The sequence below is a fragment of the Zalophus californianus genome, chromosome 1 (assembly GCF_009762305.2).
Source record: "Zalophus californianus isolate mZalCal1 chromosome 1, mZalCal1.pri.v2, whole genome shotgun sequence".
Lineage (NCBI taxonomy): Eukaryota > Metazoa > Chordata > Mammalia > Carnivora > Otariidae > Zalophus > Zalophus californianus.
In genome coordinates, this window is record NC_045595.1 from 150,799,370 (window position 1) to 150,812,204 (window position 12,835).

Sequence of the window (12,835 nt, forward strand, 5' to 3'; positions counted from 1 at the left end):
GGGTACACTCTGTGTAGAGTCCCAGGATTCCAGCCCCCCAACACAGCTTACACCCACTTCAGCTGTCCTGGCAGGGCACTCTCTGTGTGGAGACCCTAGGACCACCCTGGCCCATACCCATTTCAGTTTCATCCATACCACCAGATTTCCCAGCACAGAGTACCCCATGACCCATAGTACACAACAGCCACCGCTCCAAATAACTAACCAAAGTCACCAGGTATATACAGTCTACACAGGGGATGACAATACACAAGATCATTCCTTCAAATTTAGAAGTAGCTGTTGCACCTAACTCACAGAAACAAAGAAAGTCAAGTAAAATAAGGAGACAGAAGAATATGTTCCAAATGAAAGAACAAGACAAAGCCTCAGAAAAAGAACTAAGTGAAACAAAGATAAGCAACCCACCTGATAGAGTTCAAAAGTAATGGTCATAAAGATGTGCTCAGTGGACTGGAGAAAAGAGAGGATGAACTCAGTGAGAACTTTAATATGAGATTAAATATATAAAAAACCATCATTAGCATTGAAGAATACCATAACTGAAATGGAAAATCCACTAGAGGGAATCAACAGTAGATTAGAAGGTGCAGAAGTGATCTGAAAGACAGGGTAATGGAAAACACCCAACCTGAGCAGCAAAAAAGAAAAAAATAATTGTAAAAAATGAGCATAGGTTAAGGAATACCTTGGACAACATTAAGCAAACAAACATTCTCATTATAGGCATCTCAGAAGGAGAAGAGAGAGAAAAGGGCACAAAACTTATTTGAAAAAAGTTAATAGCTGAAAACTTCAATAACCTGGGGAAGGAAACAGACATCCAGGCTCAGAAAACAGAGTTACAAACAAGATTAATCTAAGGAGGTCCACACCATGACACATAATAATTAAATATGTACACGATTAAAGATAAAGACCTAAATGTGAGACAGGAAACTATCAAAATCCTAGAGGAGAACACAGGCAAGCAACCTCTTTGGCCTCAACTGAAGCAACTTCTTACTAGGGAGGCCAGGGAAACAAAAGCAAAAATGAACTATTGGGGCTTCATCAAGATAAAAAGATTCTGCACAGTGAAGGAAACAATCAACAAAACTAAAAGACAACCTGTGGAATGGGAGAAGATATTTGCAAATTATATATCTGATAAAGGATTAGTATCCAAAATTTATAAAGAAATTATCAAACTCAACACCCAAAAAACAAATAATCCAGTTAAGAAATTGGCAGAAGACATGAATAGACATTTTCCAAAGGAAACATCCAGATGGCTAACACATGAAAAGATGCTCAACATCACTTATCATCAGGGAAATGCCAATCAAAACCACAGTGAGATACCACCTCACACCTGTCAGAATGACTAAAATTAACAACACAGGAAATAAGAGAATCCTCCTACACTGTTGGTGGTAATACAAACTGGTGCAGCCACTGCAAACAATAATATGGCAGTTCCTCAAAAAGTTAAAAATGAACTACCCTATGACCCTATGACCTATTATGTATTCACCCAAAGGATACAAAAGTACTGATTCAAAGGGACATATGCACCCTGATGTTTATAGCAGCATTATCAACAATAGCCAAATTATGGAAAGAACCCAAGTTTCATTGACCGGTGGATAAAGAAGATATGGTATGTGTGTATACACATACACACACACACACACACACACACACACACACACACACACAATGGAATATTACTCAGCCATCACAAAGAATGAAATCTTGCCATTTGCAATGACTTGGATGGAGCTAGAATGTATTATGCTAAGCAAAAGAAGTCAGAGAAAGACAACATATGATTTCACTCATATGTGTATTTTAAGAAACAAAACAGATGAACATAGGGGAAAAAAGGGGGAGGCAAACCATAAGACTCTTAACTATAGAAAACAAACTGAAGGTTGATGGAGGGAGGTGGGTAAAGGATGGGCTAAATGGGTGATGGGTATTAAGAAGGGCACTTGTGATGAGCACTGAGTTATATGTAAGTGATGAATCATTAAATTCTACACCTGAAACCAATTTTACATTTATGTTAATGAACTAGAATTTAAATAAAAAATTGAAATAAACAAAGGAAAAAGAAAGATTAAAGATAGAATTTTAAAAGCAGCAAGAGAGAAGCAAATAGTTATATGCAAAGGAAGTCCCATAAAGCTATCAAGTGATTTTTCAGCAGAAACTTTGCAGGCCAGAATGGAGTGGCATGATATATTCAAAGTGCTGAAAAGAGAAAAAACCTACAACCAAGAATACTCTATCCAGCAGGTTATCATTCAGAATTGAAGGAGAAATAAAGAATTTCCCAAAGAAAAGTTAAAGGGTCATCACCACTAAACTGGCCTTACAATAAATATTAAAGGAACTTCTTTAAGTGGAAAAGAGAAGGCCATTCAAAAAGAAAAAGAAAAAGAAAAAGAAAAGAGGCCATAACTACAAGTAAGAAAATCACAAAAGGAAAAAAAATGTCATGAGTAAAAGCAAACATTAAGTAAAGATAATAGAGCAATCACTTATAAAGCTAGTTTGAGGTTAAAAGAAAAAAGTAATACAGTTAATTATATCTAAGAAATTAGTTAAGGGGTACACCAAATAAAATATACAAAAAATGTGAAGGGAGAAATAAAGTTATTTTAGAACGTATTCACACTTAAGTGACCATCAAATTAATATATACTTCTTTATACTTAGTATGTTATATATGAAACTCATGGTAACCACAAACCAAAAACCTATAATTCATACACAAGAAATAAAGAGAAAGAAAACCAATCATGACACTAAAGAAAGATATTGATTACAAAGGAGCAAGAGAAAAAGAAAGGAAAAGAGAACTACAAAAATCACCAGAAAACAACTGACAAAATGGCAACAGTACAATAATTACTTTAAATGTAAATGGTCTAATGCCTTCATCAAAAGACAGGGTGGTGGAATAAATAAAAATACAAGATCAACCTATCTATATGTGGCCTACAAAAGACTCACTTCAGACCTAAAGACACATACAGACTTAAAGTGAAAGGATGGAAAAAGATGATGCAAATGAAAGTGAAAAAAAAATGGGGTAACAATACTTACATCAAACAAAATAGACTTTAAAACAAAAACTGTAACAAGAGCCAAGGGGACTATGCAATGATAAAGGGGTTAATACAACAAGAGGATATAACAATTGTAAATATCTATGTAGCCAACATTGGAGCACCAAAAACATAAAACAAAAATATTAACACACATAAAGGGAGAAATTGACAGCAATACAATAATAGTAGAAGTCTATAACACACCACTTACATCAATGGATAGATTAGGCAGAAAAGCGATAAGGAAATGGTGTCTTTGAATAACTTAACAGAAATATGCAGAACATTCCATCCCAAAACAACAGAATACACATTCTGTTCAAATGTACGTGAAACATTCTCCAGGATAGATCACATGTTAGACCACAAGACAAGTCTCAATAAATTTAAGATTACTGAAATCCTATCAAACATCCTTTTTGACCACAATAGTATGAAACCACAAGACAATCACAAGAAAAAAGAAATGGAAAAACCTAAACACAAGGAGACCACCAACATATTACTAACAACCAATGGGTCAATGAAGAAATCAAATAGAAAATTAAAGAATACATGGGGGCACCAGGACGGCTCAGGTGGTTAAGCATCAGACTTGATTTTGGCTCAGGTCATGATCTCAGGGTTATGAGATTGGCCCTCACACTGGTCTTTGTCCTGGGTATGGAGCCTGTTGGGAATTCTCAGTCTCCCTCTCCCTCTACCCCTACTCCTCACTCATACTTGCTCTCTCTAAAAAGAAAAATGGAGAGGAATAAAAATGAAAAATCAGTGGTCCAAATCTTTGATGCAGTGAAAACAGTTCTAAGTGGGAAATTTAGAACAATACAGGCCTACCTCAAGAAACAAAAATAATCTCCAATAAACAATCTAATCCTACACCTAAAAGACTAGAAAATAAGAGCAAAGCCCAAAGTTAGTAAAAGGAAGAGAATAATAAAGATAACAGCAGAAATAAATGAAATAAGACTAAAAAATCAACAGAAAAATCAACGAAACTAAAAGTTGTTTCTTTGAAAGGATAAACAAAATTGGTAAACCTTTAGTCAGACTCATCAAAATAAAAAAAAGGGTAGATCCAAATAAATAAAATCAGAAATTAAAGAGGAGAAATAACAGCTGAAATTGAAGGAATACAGAAGATTCTAAGAAACTACCACAAAAATTATATGTCAATAAAGTGGACAAACTTGAAATGAATAAATTTCTAGAAACATAGAAATTTACAAAACTGAATCAGGAAGAATTAGAAAATCTAAACAGATCAATTAGCAGTCATGAAATTCAACAGGTAATCAAAAAAACTTCCAATAAACAAAAGTCCACATCCAGATTGAGTCACAGGTGAATTCTACCAAACATTTGAAGAAGAGTTAATATCTCTTCTTCTCAAACTATTCCAAAAGATAGAAGAAAAAGGGAAACTTCTAAATACATTCTATGAAGTCAGCCCTATCTTGATAACAAAACCAAAGACATTACAAAGAAGAAAACTATAGGGCAAGATCCCTGATGAACACAGATGCAAAACTCAACAAAATATTAACAAACTGCATTCAACAATATATTAAAAGGATCAGTCACCATAATCAAGTGAAATTTATTCCAGGGATGCAAGGATGCTTCAATATTTGCAAATAATGTGATATGATATATCATATTAACAAAATGAAGGATAAACATGATATGATCATCTCAATAGATGCACAAAAATTATTTGATAAATTTCAACATCCATTCATGATGAAAACTCTTAACAAAATGAGTTTAGAGGGAACATACCTCAACATTATAAAATTGACATATAATAAAAACCACAGGCAACATCATACTCAATGGTGAAGAACTGAGAGCTTTTCTTCTAAGATCAGGAACAAGACAAGGCTGTCCACTCTTGCCACTTTTTAACACAGTACTGGAAGTCCTAGCTGCAGCAATCAGACAAGAAGAAGAAATAAAAGGCATCCAAACTGGGAAGGGAGAAGTAAAACTGTCACTATTTGCAGATGCCATGACAGAAAATCCTAAGCCTCCACCAAAAAATTATTAGAAGTGATAAATGAATTCAGTAATGTTGCAGGACACAAAATTAATATACAAGTATCTGTTGCATTTCTATACACAAATAATGAAGTAGCAGAAAACTAAATAAATAAATAAATACAATTCCACTTACAATTGGACTGAAAAGTATGAAATACCTAGGGATAAATGTAACCAAGGAGGTGAAAGGCCTGTACTCTGAAAACTATAAAACATGCTAAAAGAAATTAGAGATGAAAACAAATGTAAAGGTATCCCATGCTCATTGATTGAAAGAATATCATTAAAATGTCCATACTACCCAAAGCAATTGACAAATTCAATATGATCCCTATCAAAATGCCAACAGTATTCTTCACAAAACTAGAATAAATAATCCTAAAATTTGTATCAAACCACAAAAGACCCTGACTTGCCAAAGCAATCTTGAGAAAGAACAAAGCTGGATATATCACAATTCCAGATTTCAAGATTTACTACAAAGCTGTAGTAATCAAAACAGTCTGGTACTGGCACAAAAAGAGACACACAGTCCAGTCGAATGGAATTGAATGCCCAGAAATAAACCCATGCTTATAGAGTCTGTTAATCTATGATAAAGGAGGCAAGAATATCCAATGGGGAAAAGACAGTCTCCAAAAATGGTGTTAGGAAAACTTAACAGCAGCATGCAAAAGAATAAAACTGTACCATTTTCTTATACCATAAACAAAATAAACTCAAAATGGATTAAAGTCCTAAATGTGAGACCCAAAACCATAAAACTCCTAGAAGAAAATATAGGTAGTAGTCTCTTTGACATTGGCTTTACCAACATTTTTCTAGGTACGTCTCCTTAGGTAAGAGAAACAAAAGCAAAAATAAATTATTGGGACCACACAAAAATAAAAGCCTTCTGTACATTGAAGGAAACCACCAACAAAATGACAAGGCAACTTACTGAATGGGAGATGATATTTGTAAATGATATATCTGATAAGGGTTAATATCCAAAATATATAAAGAATTTATATAACTTGACACCAAAAAAAACCCCAATCTGATTGAAATATGGGCAGAGGACTTGAATAGACCATTTTCCAAAGAAGACATACAGATAGCCAACATCACTTTTCAGAGAAATGCATATCAAAACCACAATAAGATGTTATCTTACACCTGTCAGAATGGTTAGAATAAAAAAGACAAGAAATAACAAGGATGTGGAGGGAAAGAGACCCTAGTGCACTGTTGGTGGGAACGTAAACTGGTGCAGCCACCATGGAAAACAGCATGGAGATTTCTCAAACAATTAAAAATAGAAATATCATATAATCCAGTAGTCCCACTATTCGGAATTTGCCCAAAGAAAACAAAAACACTAATTCAAAAAGATATATGCACCCCTATGTTTATTGCAGCATTATTTACAATAGCCAAAAAAAAAATGGAAGTGTTCATCCATAGATGAATGGATAAAGAAGATTTTGTGTGTACACACACACACACACAATGGAATATTGCTCAACCATAAAAAAAATCATATCTTGCCATTTGTGACAATATGGATAGACCTAGACAGTATTATACTGAGTGAAATAAGTCAGAGAAAGGCAAATATCATATGATTTCATATGGTATTTCAAACCCAGATTGAAATACAGAGAACTGATGGTAACCAAAGGGGAGTTGGGTGGGGGATAGATGAAATAGATAAAAAAAGATTAAGAGGTACAAACTCCTAGTTATAAAATAAATATGAAGATGAAAAGTATAACAAAGGGAATATGGTCAATAATATTGTAATAACTTTGTATAGTGATGGATGATAACTTCACTTATTGTGGTAAGCACACCATAACATATAGGGTTGTTGAATCTCTATACTGTACACCTGAAACTAATATAACAATGTATGTTAATTATACTTCACTTAAAATAAGTTATACATGAATTTTCTACTACACAGAGGGTAAGCACCCCAAATCCTGTGTTGTTCAAGGGTCGACTATATAATGAACTGCTACAACTCCATAATAATAATTTTAAAAAACCCAGTTTATCACCATACAGTACATCATTAGTTTTTGATGTAGTGTTCCATGATTCATTGTTTTCGTACTGTTTGGTGACTAACATAACAATAAAATTAAATTAAATTTAAAAAAAACCCAATTTGTAAATGGGCAAAGGAACTCAATCAACGTTTCTCCAAAGAAAATTAGAAATGAAAATAAGCACATGAACAGATATTCAATATCTTTATTCATTAGGGAAATGTCAATCAAAACTACAAGGAGCTATTACCATATATCTACTAGGATGGCTATAATAAAAGATAGATATTAACAAATGTTGATAAAGATGTGGAGAAGTTGGAAACCTAATATTGCTTGTGAGTATGTAAAAGCCTGAAGACTCTGGAATACAATTTGGCAGTTCCTTAAAATGTTAAATATGAGCTGTCATATGATCCGGTAATTCCATTCTTGGATATACACCAAAGAGAAATGAAAATATGTGCTGGCACAAAAGTTGTACATAAACATTCACAGCAGAATAATTCAGAATAATCAAAATATAAGAACCCAAATGTCCATTAAGTGATGAGTAGATAAAAGCGGTATATCTACACAATGGAATGTTATTCACCAGAAATACTTAGACTTGCTATGACATGGATGAACCTTGAAAACATTATGCTAAGTGAAAGAAGCCAGTCATGAAAGACCACATTTAGTATGAGTTTATTTATATGAAATGTCCAGAGCAGTCAAATCTATAGAGACAGAAGGCCAGTGGTTGTCTAATAATGCTGGAGGAGTAGCGATGGGATGACTGTTAATCAGTATGGCGTTTCTTTTGGGGATGACAAAAATATTCTAAAATTAGATTGTGTTGATGGTTGCATAACTCTGAATATACTAAAACCACTGAATTGTACACTTTAGTGAACTGAGAATTATATTTCAATAAATTTGTATTTTTTTAATAGAAGTTTAAGTTCTCTGCAGTGTAGCATAAAACTGCAGACAAGGGGTGCCTGTGTGGCTCAGTTGGTTAAGCATCTGACTACAGCTCAGGTCATGATCTCAGGGTCCTAGGATGAGGCCCTCGTGTCAGGCCCCATGCTTAGTGGGGAGTTTGCTTCTCCCTCTCTCTCTGCCCTGCCTCTCCCCGCCCCCCCCACACCCTGCTCATGCTTGCTCTCTCTTTCTTTCAAATCAATAAACACTATCTTTAAAAAAATACAAATTCTATCTTTACCATTTATCTCTCAGCATTTCTAGTTTAACAATGTTTTTTGGGATCTTTAAGTTTACCTTGTTTTTGTGGTTGTTAGCTCAATGACATATTAAAAAATAAATTTATTTCATTTCAGTAAGTATTTATTTCAGCAAGAATTGTTTAGGGCATCTAACCTTCCAAACTGCCTATAATTGACCATTACTCCTTGTTCAAATATTTTTTCCTATTTTCATGTTTCTTTTTGCTACACATAAGCTTGTCTAATTTTTAAAACCTGTTATTTTTCTTGGGAACAAAGTGAATTTTGAATTAATATGGGGGGAGCTAACATCTTTATAATAATGAATCCACCCATGCAGACATAGGGTATTTTTTCCTTATTCAGTCTTCTTTATGCCCTTTAGCAGAAATAATATCTCACTGTTATTTTAAGGTTTACTTCCAGGTATTTTTATGGATGCTATTTTTTAAATGGTTTTATCCACCCATTGTATTTTGTTTTGTATAGAGTTCTCATGTTATACTCAATAGTATTCCTAATTAGTTTTTATTTTTTAGTTGTGCAATTACATTATCAAAGAAGTAATTATAATTTTGAACTCTCTAAACTTTTAAATATCACATTTCCTTTTCAAGTCCAAATATATTGGATAATATTTTCAGGAAAAGGTTAAATAACAGTAATAATTATTGACATCTCTGTCCTGTCTCTCAACAACGTCACTGTTAAGTATTACATGGCATTTGGTTTAAGATCATGTGTGTAGATTGCATGTGTGTGTGTATGTATGTGTTTAGCTGAAGGCATTATAATTGAAGAATAAGTATTTGAAACCATTAAAATTTACTGTGTAAGAAAAATAATGTCTATAATACTAGTGAAAACCAGCTACAACAAGGGCAATGTCACCACAGTGCTAATCTCAAGTGAAATAGGTACTAAAGTAACTCGTCTCTGGTCACCCTCCCTCTTTTTCCACTACTGTTCAATAATCTGAGTTTCAGACAAAGCCTACTTTTGTAGTATAGAAAATATTGATTTGTAGAAAAATAATGAATCTAGATATGGTTTCCAAGTTTAGAAGACATATGGCTAGGGAGGAATTGGGTAACAAAGGTATATTCTATAGTATATACAACATAATATCCATAATACACATTTCCAATTATTAGATATGTGAAGAAGCAGGAAAATGTGAGACATTCTTATGAACAGAGGCCAACTTCAAGGAGAAGCAGATTTTGATATCATCAAACAAAGATTTAAAGCAGCAATTATAACTAAGCTCAATGTGGAAAGGGAAAGAGAAAAGAAAGAAAAGGACTCATAATGAAAAGAGAAAAATCTCAGAAAAATAGAAAATATAAAAAGATACCAAGTGGAATAAATATCTGAAATAAAGATAACTTAAGGGTTTAATAGCTGAATGAAAATTACAGAGGAAAAAGGCAGTTAAATTGAAGATAGATCAATGTGAATTATCCAATTTGAAATTCAGAGAAAAAAAATGATTAACAACAAAAAAAGAGAGGCTCAGAAACATGTGAGACAATACCAAAAATTCTACCAGACAGGTAAATGGTGTCCCAGAAAGAGAGGTAGAGAGAGGTTGGAGCAGAAAAATATATTTGAAAAAATAAAAGGCTGAAATTTTCCCCAATTTTATGAAAGATACAAATCTCTAAATGTAAGAAGCTCTGTAGCTCAGTAGAACCCTAAATAGAATGAACTTGAACAAACTAGGCATATCATAGTCAAATTGTTGGAAATAAAAGTTACAAAAATTTTGAAAGTAGCCAGGGAAAAATGACACATTATACACAGGGGAACCAAAAGTCAAAACACCACAAGTTTCTCACTCAGAAACTATGTAAACCAGAAAACAGTGGAATATTTTTAAAGTGTGTAGCACCTTAAAAACAACATATATACATACAAACTGTGAACTCAGAAATCTACATCCAGCAAAAATGTCAAGAATAAAAGCAAAAAAGAAGAATTTTTAGATAAAGGAAAGCCAAGTGAAATGCTAAATGATATTCCTGTATCTTCAAGAATAAATAAAATCATAAAAATTCATAAATATAAAATTATATTAAGAGAAATTATAAAATACAAAGGAATATCTTCCTTCTAATTAAAAAATATTTAAGACTACTTAAAGCAAAAATTATAACAATGTATTTAGAAGTAATACATATAACTACTGCAAAAGTAAATAAAAGTAAATAAATATATAGGATTATGAAGCTTCTACATTTTTTTGTGAAGTGCTACAATGTTAACTCTAATAGACTGAAAAGTTAGGGAAGTATACTATAATCCCTAGAGTAACTGACCAAAGTAAAAGGTCTGAGGATAAAATGCCTACACGTAAATTAAAATGGAATTCTAATAAGAACTTTCAAATAATCCAGAAGGCAAAAAGGGGAGAAAAAGGGAACAACAACAAAAAAAGACTGGACCAACAGAAAACAAACAGTAACTTGGTATACTTAAATCCATTTCCATCAAGTAATTACATTTAATATTAATAGACTGAACGCTCCAACTAAATGTTATAAAACTGAATAAAAAAGACCTGACTATATGCTCTCTATGGAAAACCTAATGGATGCCTAACAATTAAGCCTCAAAAATACACGAAACAAAAAGACAGAAATAAAGTGAAAAGTAGATAATTCTATAATTGTTAGGAAATTTTAATACGACTTTCAGAAATTGATAGCACTAGTCAAATATCAGTAAAATCCAAGGATTTGATTAATGCTATCAACCACCTTGACCTACTTGATTTAAAAAGTATATAAAGCAGAAATGAACAAAATTACAGGGAAAAATCCATAGTAATAGAGATTTTAATTTATCTCTCTCAAAATTAAAAAATCAAACTATAAAAAATCAGAGAGGGAGATGAACCATAAGAGGTCTTGACTCTGGGAAACAAACTGAGGATTGCAGAAAGGGAGGTAAGTGGGGGAAGGGGTAACTGGGTGATGGGCATTAAAGAGGGCATGTGATATGATGAATACTGGGTGTTAGAATGAACTAATGAATCATTGAACATTATATCAAAAACTAATGCTGTACTTATACCTTGGCTAAGTGAATTTAAATAAAAAAAATAGCAGCTATCTTAAAAAAAAACTAAGCAAAGATTTATAGTACAAAGAAAACACAATTTCAAGTTTGACCTTTGTGTAACAGGAAATGTACATTCTTCTCAAGCATAATTGGAAATTCATGGCAATTAATTGTGTATGTCTAATTTAAAGCAAATCACAGTAAATTTTGTAGAACTAGTATCATGCCATGTTCTCTGACTACAGTTAATTTAAAAATCTATAACAAAACATGTTTTTTAGAAATTAGAAAACAAATGTCTAACTCATAGGTCAATAGAAAATTATAATAGAAATTAGAAAATACCTCAAACTGAATATTAATGAATATTACACATTTTTAATAAAATTAATATCAAAACTTAGAGGATACAGCTAAAGTACTACTTAGAGAAATTTTTATTTTCTAATATAAAAATAGCTGAAATGAAATGTAACAGAATGAACCTGAAGAATATGTCAAAATCACTGATATTTGCTTCAAATCATGGTGGGGCAGCAAGAATTTAATCTGTTTATTATATTATGAGACACAGATGCTGATGTTTTCAACAACCTGTGAACAGAATTTCATCTCTTTCAACAGTTGACCCTTGAACAGCACGGGTTTGAACTGTGTGGGTCCACCTATACATAGTTTTTAAAGTTTTTATTCAAATTCTAGTTAGTTAACATACAGTGTAATATTAGTTTCAGGTGTACAAGCTACTCCGGAAAGCAATATGGAGTTTCCCCGAAAAGTTAAAAATAGAACTACCCTATAATCCAGCTGTTACATTACTAGGTATTTAGCCAAAGAATACAAAAATATTAATTCAAAGGAATAGATTTTTTTAAATAAATATAGTATTGTAAATGTATTTTTTCTTCCTATTATTTTCTTAATATTTTCTTTTTTCTAGCTTAATTGTAAGAATACAGTATATGACACATAACATACGAAATATGTGTTAATTGACTATGTTTATCAGTAAGGCTTCTAGTGAACAGTAGGCTGTTGGCCCTGGAGGAGTCAAAAGTTATACGTGGATTTTCAACTGCATGAGGATCAGTGCCCCATTCCCCACACTGCTCAAGGGTCAAGTGTATAGAAAACAACCCAAACTGATAAATATGGATATGGTGAAACATATGAAAGTATCAAATATCCAACCAAGACAAAAAGAACTTGTATAGAAGTTGATTGTTGAGAAGAATAGAAGTAGAAAATTTATGAATAAATCATATTATACACATACAAATAAAAGGCATAAGGAATGGGGGTAGGGGGTGGAGAGAGGAATTAAACTCATCATAGAAACAAATAATTCTATCTGAGTGGGATGTATAGCAAACAC

At 32.6% G+C, this 12,835-nt stretch overlaps 1 protein-coding gene across 1 annotated transcript in view; it reads right to left on the reverse strand.

The window, feature by feature from the left end:
• STXBP5L (syntaxin binding protein 5 like) overlaps window positions 1–12,835 on the reverse strand; it is a 406,674-nt gene that overhangs the window by 182,373 nt on the left and 211,466 nt on the right. The window lies entirely within an intron of this gene.